The sequence below is a fragment of the Drosophila bipectinata genome, unplaced genomic scaffold (assembly GCF_030179905.1).
Source record: "Drosophila bipectinata strain 14024-0381.07 unplaced genomic scaffold, DbipHiC1v2 scaffold_24, whole genome shotgun sequence".
In the NCBI taxonomy this organism is placed as follows: domain Eukaryota; kingdom Metazoa; phylum Arthropoda; class Insecta; order Diptera; family Drosophilidae; genus Drosophila; species Drosophila bipectinata.
The window spans coordinates 22,501-32,500 of NW_027222887.1; the positions used below are offsets into that span (position 1 = coordinate 22,501).

General features: G+C 32.1%; 2 non-coding genes across 2 annotated transcripts; both read right to left on the minus strand.

Moving 5' to 3' along the window:
• Positions 1-5,368: 5,368 nt before the first annotated feature.
• LOC138927387 (large subunit ribosomal RNA) lies at positions 5,369-9,318 on the minus strand. Its single transcript, XR_011443895.1, has one exon. It is a non-coding gene; the product is annotated as a large subunit ribosomal RNA (ribosomal RNA).
• Positions 9,319-9,638: 320 nt separating this feature from the next.
• On the minus strand, positions 9,639-9,817 carry LOC138927390 (5.8S ribosomal RNA). The gene has a single exon (XR_011443898.1). It is a non-coding gene; the product is annotated as a 5.8S ribosomal RNA (ribosomal RNA).
• Between the last annotated feature and the right edge of the window lie 183 nt (positions 9,818-10,000).

Consider the following 10,000-nt stretch of genomic DNA (forward strand, 5'->3'; position numbering starts at 1 on the left):
CATATATTTAATTCTAAAATATCTTTATATTTTCACATACAACAATTTGTATATATTCACATATATATATTTGCTTAATTTTATAATAAAATTATCGCATATGTATTTTGATAATAAATTTAAAATTTATTTTCTTTGTATATAAAAGTCTAGTTTTATATGATATAAAACTAAGCACTTTTTAATTTTCATATATTTATATATTTTCATATATATAGTTTATTCATATTTATTTATACAATAATAATAATAATAATATTACTACTATTATCATATACGTATATGAAATTAAATTTAATTCCATATACTTACTAGGATATAATAAAAAGAAATTTTTATTTGCCTAGAACCAGAAATTAACGATAATAATTGGAAACTTGTCAAATTATAATTTATAATAAGACGTAGACGCTTCAACGATATTATCTAAGTATACAATATAGTGTATATATAATATATAATATAGTATGTTATATTATATAGATAGGCTTACACCACCTACCATATATACCTTTTTGACCACACTTTCGTCAAGCTGGGTATTTATTTGCCTTCTTTCCCTCACCTAAAAATACTCATCGGTATTTTAGTATATTCATATAATATAAATAATATACTATATTGGTAGGACGACACCACCTACCCTATATACCTTTTTGAACACACTTTCGTCAAGCTGGGTATTTATTTGCCTTTTTACCCTCACCTAAATATACTCATCGGTATATTTCAGTATATTTTAGTATATCCATATGAATATGTATATCCATATCCATATCCATATCCATATCCATATGAAAATAATTTAATATTTCCATATTTATTATAATATAATAAATATTATTATATTATATATTATATGGTAGGCTATCCCCATCACCTACCATATATTTCATATACATATAAATATTTTCATATCCATATATATTTTTTTATATTCATATATTTTCATATATGTTATATGCATATGTATTCATAACCATATGCTCATATATTAATACTGGCGGTCTTCTGTTTAATATAATATTATTTTAATATTATATTGGCAGGCTGAACACCACCTACCCTATATACCTTTTTGAACACGGTTTCGTCAATCCGGTCATTTATTGTATGGGAAGTATGACTTTCCCACACATATTTGGATATCCATACGATTGCATATCCATATGAAAATATTTTTAATATTTTTAATATATTTTTAATATTTCCATATTTAATATAATATAATTAAATTATTATATTATATATTATATGGTAGGCTATCACCATCACCTACCATATATTTCATATACATATAAATATTTTCATATCCATATATATTTTTTTATATTCATATATTTTCATATATGTTATATGCATATGTATTCATAACCATATGCTTATATATTAATACTGGCGGTCTTCTGTTTAATATAATATTATTTTAATATTATATTGGTAGGCCGAACACCACCTACCCTATATACCTTTTTGAACACGGTTTCGTCAATCCGGTCATTTATTGTATGGGAAGTATGACTTTCCCACACATATTTGGATATCCATACGATTGCATATCCATATGAAAATATTTTTAATATTTTTAATATATTTTTAATATTTCCATATTTAATATAATATAATTAAATTATTATATTATATATTATATGGTAGGCTATCACCATCACCTACCATATATTTCATATACATATAAATATTTTCATATCCATATATATTTTTTTATATTCATATATTTTCATATATGTTATATGCATATGTATTCATAACCATATGCTCATATATTAATACTGGCGGTCTTCTGTTTAATATAATATTATTTTAATATTATATTGGTAGGCCGAACACCACCTACCCTATATACCTTTTTGAACACGGTTTCGTCAATCCGGTCATTTATTGTATGGGAAGTATGACTTTCCCACACATATTTGGATATCCATACGATTGCATATCCATATGAAAATATTTTTAATATTTTTAATATATTTTTAATATTTCCATATTTAATATAATATAATTAAATTATTATATTATATATTATATGGTAGGCTATCCTCATCACCTACCATATATTTCATATACATATAAATATTTTCATATCCATATATATTTTTTTATATTCATATATTTTCATATATGTTATATGCATATGTATTCATAACCATATGCTCATATATTAATACTGGCGGTCTTCTGTTTAATATAATATTATTTTAATATTATATTGGCAGGCTGAACACCACCTACCCTATATACCTTTTTGAACACGGTTTCGTCAATCCGGTCATTTATTGTATGGGAAGTATGACTTTCCCACACATATTTGGATATCCATACGATTGCATATCCATATGAAAATATTTTTAATATTTTTAATATATTTTTAATATTTCCATATTTAATATAATATAATTAAATTATTATATTATATATTATATGGTAGGCTAACATCATCACCTACCATATATTCCATATACATATAAATATTTTCATATTCATATATATTTTTTTTTATATATTCATATATTTTCATATATGTTATATGCATATGTATTCATAACCATATGCTTATATATTAATACTGGCGATCTTCTGTTTAATATAATATTATTTTAATATTATATTGGTAGGCCGAACACCACCTACCCTATATACCTTTTTGAACACGGTTTCGTCAATCCGGTCATTTATCGTATAGGAAGTACGACTTTCCCACACATATTTGGATATCCATACGATTGCATATCCATATGAAAATATTTTTAATATTTTTAATATTCGTGAGTTTTTAAATAGGGACAGAAGGAATCTCTTGAATTGAATCATGCGCGTCACTAATAAGATGACGAGGCATTTGGCTACCTATGCGAAAGTAATTCAACTCCCGCCGTCTTAAGGTTTAAGACTTATAACAATATATGTTTAATATTTTTAATATCCGTGAGGTTTTAAATAGGGACAGAAGGAATCTCTTGAATTGAATCATGCGCGTCACTAATAAGATGACGAGGCATTTGGCTACCTATGCGAAAGTAATTCAACTCCCGCCGTCTTAAGGTTTAAGACTTATAACAATATATGTTTAATATTTTTAATATCCGTGAGGTTTTAAATAGGGACAGAAGGAATCTCTTGAATTGAATCATGCGCGTCACTAATAAGATGACGAGGCATTTGGCTACCTATGCGAAAGTAATTCAACTCCCGCCGTCTTAAGGTTTAAGACTTATAACAATATATGTTTAATATTTTTAATATCCGTGAGGTTTTAAATAGGGACAGAAGGAATCTCTTGAATTGAATCATGCGCGTCACTAATAAGATGACGAGGCATTTGGCTACCTATGCGAAAGTAATTCAACTCCCGCCGTCTTAAGGTTTAAGACTTATAACAATATATGTTTAATATTTTTAATATCCGTGAGGTTTTAAATAGGGACAGAAGGAATCTCTTGAATTGAATCATGCGCGTCACTAATAAGATGACAAGGCATTTGGCTACCTATGCGAAAGTAATTCAACTCCCGCCGTCTTAAGGTTTAAGACTTATAACAATATATGTTTAATATTTTTAATATCCGTGAGGTTTTAAATAGGGACAGAAGGAATCTCTTGAATTGAATCATGCGCGTCACTAATAAGATGACGAGGCATTTGGCTACCTATGCGAAAGTAATTCAACTCCCGCCGTCTTAAGGTTTAAGACTTATAACAATATATGTTTAATATTTTTAATATCCGTGAGGTTTTAAATAGGGACAGAAGGAATCTCTTGAATTGAATCATGCGCGTCACTAATAAGATGACGAGGCATTTGGCTACCTATGCGAAAGTAATTCAACTCCCGCCGTCTTAAGGTTTAAGACTTATAACAATATATGTTTAATATTTTTAATATCCGTGAGGTTTTAAATAGGGACAGAAGGAATCTCTTGAATTGAATCATGCGCGTCACTAATAAGATGACAAGGCATTTGGCTACCTATGCGAAAGTAATTCAACTCCCGCCGTCTTAAAGTTTAAGACTTATAACAATATAAATGAAAAATATTATTTTCATTTTTCACGTCACTAATAAGATGACGAGGCATTTGGCTACCTAAACGAAAGTAATTCATCTTCCGCCGTTATAAGGTTTAAGACTTATAACAATATAAATGAAAAATATTATTTTCATTTTTCACGTCACTAATAAGATGACGAGGCATTTGGCTACCTATGCGAAAGTAATTCAACTCCCGCCGTCTTAAAGTTTAAGACTTATAACAATATAAATGAAAAATATTATTTTCATTTTTCACGTCACTATTAAGATGACGAGGCATTTGGCTACCTAAACGAAAGTAATTCATCTTCCGCCGTTATAAGGTTTAAGACTTATAACAATATAAATGAAAAATATTATTTTCATTTTTCACGTCACTAATAAGATGACGAGGCATTTGGCTACCTATGCGAAAGTAATTCAACTCCCGCCGTCTTAAAGTTTAAGACTTATAACAATATAAATGAAAAATATTATTTTCATTTTTCACGTCACTAATAAGATGACGAGGCATTTGGCTACCTATGCGAAAGTAATTCAACTCCCGCCGTCTTAAGGTTTAAGACTTATAACAATATATGTTTAATATTTTAATATCCGTGAGGTTTTAAATAGGGACAGAAGGAATCTCTTGAATTGAATCATGCGCGTCACTAATAAGATGACGAGGCATTTGGCTACCTATGCGAAAGTAATTCAACTCCCGCCGTCTTAAGGTTTAAGACTTATAACAATATATGTTTAATATTTTTAATATCCGTGAGGTTTTAAATAGGGACAGAAGGAATCTCTTGAATTGAATCATGCGCGTCACTAATAAGATGACGAGGCATTTGGCTACCTATGCGAAAGTAATTCAACTCCCGCCGTCTTAAAGTTTAAGACTTATAACAATATAAATGAAAAATATTATTTTCATTTTTCACGTCACTAATAAGATGACGAGGCATTTGGCTACCTAAAAGAAAGTAATTCATCTTCCGCCGTTATAAGGTTTAAGACTTATAACAATATAAATGAAAAATATTATTTTCATTTTTCACGTCACTAATAAGATGACGAGGCATTTGGCTACCTAAACGAAAGTAATTCAACTCCCGCCGTCTTAAGGTTTAAGACTTATAACAATATAAATGAAAAATATTATTTTCATTTTTCACGTCACTAATAAGATGACGAAACAGTTAGTAGGCCACAATTAGTAGGGAAACGTGGACAACCCGTGATAAATCCTTATATGCTTTCTTAGATATAGCATATAAAGATTTTTTATACTAAATATACATATTTACACATGCATATTTACATTTTTTTTATATTTCGAATCATCAAGCAAAGGATAAGCTTCAGTGGATCGCAGTATGGCAGCTGCTCAACCACTTACAACACCTTGCCCGTTACAAAAGTCGTTTACAATTGATTCTAGGCTTTGTCATTGTATTAAATAATGTTTTCATATGTAACTAGCATGGCATCAGGTGATCAAAGATCCTCCCAATTTACTATGTTACAAATTACATTGGCATCACATCCATTGTCGTTTAAAATATAAATAATAAACTTTAAATGGTTTAGAAGCCATACAATGCAAATTGCCCCTTATTTATCATTGCAGTCCAGCACGGATACGACCTTAGAGGCGTTCAGGCATAATCCAACGGACGTAGCGTCATACCACTGTTCGCTCGAACAAGTATTGTGCCATTGGTCCGTACCTGCGGTTCCTCTCGTACTACGCAGGAATGCTGTCGCAACAACGTTTTGTCATTAGTAGGGTAAAACTAACCTGTCTCACGACGGTCTAAACCCAGCTCACGTTCCCTTGCATGGGTGAACAATCCAACGCTTGGTGAATTTTGCTTCACAATGATAGGAAGAGCCGACATCGAAGGATCAAAAAGCGACGTCGCTATGAACGCTTGGCCGCCACAAGCCAGTTATCCCTATGGTAACTTTTCTGACACCTCTTGTTAAAAACTCTTTAAACCAAAAGGATCGATAGGCCGAGCTTTTGCTGTCCCTGTGTGTACTGAACACCGAGATCAAGTCAGCATTTGCCCTTTTGCTCTATGTGTGGTTTCTGTCCGCACTGAGCTGGCCTTGGGACACCTCCGTTATTATTTGAGAGATGTACCGCCCCAGTCAAACTCCCTACCTGGCAATGTCCTTGAATTGGATCATACCTGAGTAATTGGAGTTATACCAAATTTTCAAATCGATAATACATGAATGCATCTCTCATTAAAGAATTTGTTTGCGATTATATAACAAACTCGTGATACTTTGATCAAGAAGCTTGCATCAAAACCCAATACCATAAGATATAATAAATATATCCGTATAATGGCTAGGAAATGATACACGTTCCATTTAATCAAGTAAGTAAGGAAACAATAAGAGTAGTGGTATTTCATTGTCGATACCAAACCGAAGTCTAATATCTCCCACTTATTCTACACCTCTTATGTCTCCTTACACTGCCAGATTAGAGTCAAGCTCAAAAGGGTCTTCTTTCCCCGCTAATTATTCCAAGCCCGTTCCCTTGGCTGTGGTTTCGCTAGATAGTAGATAGGGACAGAAGGAATCTCGTTAATCCATTCATGCGCGTCACTAATTAGATGACGAGGCATTTGGCTACCTTAAGAGAGTCATAGTTACTCCCGCCGTTGACCCGCGCTTACTTGAATTTCTTCACTTTGACATTCAGAGCACTGGGCAGAAATCACATTGTGTCAACACCCGCTAGGGCCATCACAATGCTTTGTTTTAATTAGACAGTCGGATTCCCCAAGTCCGTGCCAGTTCTGAATTGATTGTTAATTGATAATCGTTATAATTAATAAGAACTAATTGGTTTGACCCAACTAGTATTCTTAAAAATTTTAGCAAGAAAGTTCCACAATTGGATACGTAACTAAACTATCCGGGGAACAAGTTACAACCATAAATGATTATAACTCTATTTACCCAGAACGAGCACATAAACCATATTATTGTTTCCCAATCAAGCCCGACTATCTCAATCTTCAGAGCCAATCCTTATCCCGAAGTTACGGATCTAATTTGCCGACTTCCCTTACCTACATTATTCTATCGACTAGAGACTCTTCACCTTGGAGACCAGCTGCGGATATTGGTACGGCCTGTTGAGAAGTTTGCGTATCCCCACCATAAATTTTCAAGGTCCGAGGAGAAAATATCGACACAACAGTATATGTCATGCTCTTCTAGCCCATCTACCATATCTCTCTGCGAAAGACTTCCATGGTAGTACGACTATAAAACAGAAAAGAAAACTCTTCCGATATCTCTCGACGGCTTCTTTATGGTCGTTCCTGTTGCCAGGATGAGCACGAGGCCCATATTTAATAACAAACGGATACTCAACAGGTTACGGAATTGGAACCGTATTCCCTTTCGTTCAAAATTATTCAAGTATATAATTTTCACAATAATTGTAATATTTATTTTTACTTGAAAATTTTCGGCTTTCGCCTTGAACTTAGGACCGACTAACTCGTGATCAACCACTGTTCACACGAAACCCTTCTCCACTTCAGTCCTCCAAGGTCTCATTCGATTATTTGCTACTACCACCAAGATCTGTACCAATAGCAGCTCCATGCAGGCTTACGCCAAACACTTCTACGCATACCATTGTACCTTCCTACTCACTAAAGTTTCAAAATTTATATTACAAGTAATATAAATCATCTACTTTAGCGGTAATGTATAGGTATACAACTTAAGCGCCATCCATTTTAAGGGCTAGTTGCTTCGGCAGGTGAGTTGTTACACACTCCTTAGCGGATTTCGACTTCCATGATCACCGTCCTGCTGTTTTAAGCAACCAACGCCTTTCATGGTTTCTGCATGAGTTGTTAATTTGGGCACCGTAACATTACGTTTGGTTCATCCCACAGCGCCAGTTCTGCTTACCAAAAGTGGCCCACTGGGCACATTATATCATAACCTTAAACTTCATATCAAGAAAGTTAAGGTTCTTACCCATTTAAAGTTTGAGAATAGGTTAAGATCGTTTCGACCCTAAGGCCTCTAATCATTCGCTTTACCAGATAAGATTATTTTATATAACATTAAAATGCACCAGCTATCCTGAGGGAAACTTCGGAAGGAACCAGCTACTAGATGGTTCGATTGGTCTTTCGCCCCTATACTCAATTCTGACAATCGATTTGCACGTCAGAACTGTTTCGGTCTTCCATCAGGGTTTCCCCTGACTTCAACCTGATCAAGTATAGTTCACCATCTTTCGGGTCACAGCATATCTGCTCAAGGTACGTTCCAGTTAGAGGCATAAATAATATAAATATTATTATACATAACTATATAGAACGCCCCGGGATTGTGTTAATTAACTATAAAATAGTTAAAAAACTAATCCCATTAATAGTCAAGTTAATTACGCTATTAGGTTTATATCCCAATAACTTGCACATATGTTAGACTCCTTGGTCCGTGTTTCAAGACGGGTCCCGAAGGTATCCTGAATCTTTCGCATTGTTAATCATACAAGTGCATATAATAAACACAAAAATCAATGATAATTATGCCATTATATAATTCCGAAAAATTAACGCACTGTATTCTTATTAATCTATCAACACTTTATCAAATTAATGACATTTATCCTATGTTAAAATGCAAGCATAATAATTTGAATAAACTATAAGTCATATTTTATGATAAATTATATATGTTAATAGATTACAATGTCCTTATATGGAAAAAATGCACACTATTTCTATAATATTATTTAAATATTATAACTTTAATGATGAATTTTCCATAATGGATATTCAGGTTCATCGGGCTTAACCTCTAAGCAGTTTCACGTACTATTTAACTCTCTATTCAGAGTTCTTTTCAACTTTCCCTCACGGTACTTGTTTACTATCGGTCTCATGGTTATATTTAGTTTTAGATGTAGTCGTCCACCCACTTAGTGCTGCACTATCAAGCAACACGACTCTTTGGAAACATCATCTAGTAATCATTAACGTTATACGGGCCTGGCACCCTCTATGGGTAAATGGCCTCATTTAAGAAGGACTTAAATCGTTAATTTCTCATACTAGAATATTGACGCTCCATACACTGCATCTCACATTTGCCATATAGACAAAGTGACTTAGTGCTGAACTGATTTCTTTTCGCTCGCCGCTACTAAGAAAATCCTTGTTAGTTTCTTTTCCTCCCCTAATTAATATGCTTAAATTCAGGGGGTAGTCCCATATGAGTTGAGGTTGTATAAAGCAATGTATATATATATATAAACAATATATCTCTATGAAGAACAATATATTTGATATATTTTCAATTTTCGCATCTTTAAATAAGAGACAATTCTAGTTAAAAAAAATTTAATTTTTTTTATGCTAGACATTTCTCAGTATTATTTGAATTGAAAAAAGAAAGAATTGTATATCTTCATTTTTTCTTTTATAAATATTTGAGATAATTGCTTTTATATTTAATATTATGAATATATAAATATATCCAATAATATACCATATGCATATCATTATAAAAATATATAATAATAAGCAACTTTATTAGCATAGTCTTACAACCCTCAACCATATGTAGTCCAAGCAGCACTATAAAATTAATTAAAGTACATAACAGCATGGACTGCGATATGCGTTCAAAATGTCGATGTTCATGTGTCCTGCAGTTCACACGATGACGCACAGTTTGCTGCGTTCTTCATCGACCCATGAGCCGAGTGATCCACCGCTTAGAGTTTTATAAATATATATAAATATACAATTCGTCAATTATGTTTTTATTGAAAGAAATTAAAAATACACCATTTAACTGGCATATATCAATTCCTTCAATAAAGTTATTTTTATACCTAAAATAATTGTTGCGAAATGTCTTAGTTTTATATAATCAATATAAATATAATTTATATTGTTTTAATAT